The 1,299-nt window shown below is 28.7% G+C and overlaps 1 long non-coding RNA gene across 2 annotated transcripts in view; it reads right to left on the bottom strand.

Moving 5' to 3' along the window:
• Positions 1-382: 382 nt before the first annotated feature.
• LOC101507789 (uncharacterized) overlaps positions 383-1,299 on the bottom strand; it is a 2,499-nt gene continuing 1,582 nt past the window's right edge. The window contains exons 2-4 of one of the 2 annotated variants that reach the window (XR_190353.4): positions 1,211-1,263; positions 801-898; positions 383-660 (exon numbers count right to left, since the gene is read on the bottom strand). This is a non-coding gene — a long non-coding RNA (uncharacterized lncRNA). The remainder of the gene's footprint in view (positions 661-800; positions 899-1,210; positions 1,264-1,299) is intronic. The other variant, XR_001144717.3, reaches the window with a different exon arrangement.

Raw genomic sequence — 1,299 nt, 5'->3', positions numbered from 1 at the left:
TATCACATATTCTATCAACGAGTTTAATTTCTAATTCGCGATTCTATTCCTCTTTGATTATAGAATTGATCAAACAAGCGTAATCATTTCTATATGAATTCAGCTTCTTTGACTGAATTAAGCATCACAATCATCGATATATTACAATTAACGATCAAACGTTGAACAATTATAATTCAATAAATTAGAAACCGAATTTTGTGAAACTAATTTAATCTATCCTATTGAGATCCAATTTAAGTAATTAGAATATCAATATAATCAAATAAACAGAAACAGAATCATGAAGCGAAATTGACATTGTAACCTGAATCTCAAGGTGTTGATGAAACTCTGAACTCGTGAATTAATCTTATGAAATTAGCAATCCATGAAATTCAAATTAAAGTAAAAAATGTTTATATGTTTTCTGAATCCGAAAATACAATGTCTAAGGAAGGAAAGAAACTCCCAATATATAGTACTCGATTTTGGACTTTAAAAACAAGTGGCTCACTATTTAAAGTTATTACAAAAGTCCAGATTACAAAATTTGCAATTTAAGCCCAGTAAAGTTCGGAATTGAGCTTTTATTCCAACATAAAATTTTTTGCTATGATATTTAGCTTTCCAATGCCTGCTCGCATGCGTCAATTCGATATCCAAAGCTCAAGTTATGGCCTATAGAGAAAGCATGAGTCAAAATGCAAATAATAAAATTATAATTCAATTTCGACCCAAAGTTTAGAAATAAGTTACAAAATTATTCTAAGATATAAAGAGCTTTTAAAATACCAAATTAAAAAGCTAGAAACATGTACCCAAATGTTATGATCAACTCTCGTGGGGGATACACGAACTCCTAAACCACGCACTCGACCTGAATGCTCAGCTCTGTACACTTTTCCAATAACATCATCTGGATAGACATTAATTACAAATATTAAGTAAAATATAAAGGACCAAAATTATATTTAAACCACAAAATTAAGAACTTAACTTTTAATAATAAACAATTATAAAGTATTCACTCAAGGCAATTATTTGTCTGTAGAAACTAACCAGAAGTAGCACTAGATAATTATATTTTAGTTTGTATTAACAATAAAGACCATAATTCATTGCTTACAAAACATATATAGGTGTTAGACAAGGAATTCAGAAGAAATAATAAAGAAAACGGAAAGGACCAGAGAAGATGATTAGAATGGAGAATATTATTTTTGTTTACTTTTGAATTTTGGTGTCTCCAAACAAGGGTGTGAAGCTTCCGAACTGTCGTGTCTGCAATTAATATATATATATATATATATATATATA

This window comes from Cicer arietinum, chromosome 4 (genome assembly GCF_000331145.2).
Source record: "Cicer arietinum cultivar CDC Frontier isolate Library 1 chromosome 4, Cicar.CDCFrontier_v2.0, whole genome shotgun sequence".
Classification (NCBI taxonomy): Eukaryota; Viridiplantae; Streptophyta; class Magnoliopsida; order Fabales; family Fabaceae; genus Cicer; species Cicer arietinum.
This window is presented reverse-complemented; position numbering and strand designations above follow the sequence as displayed.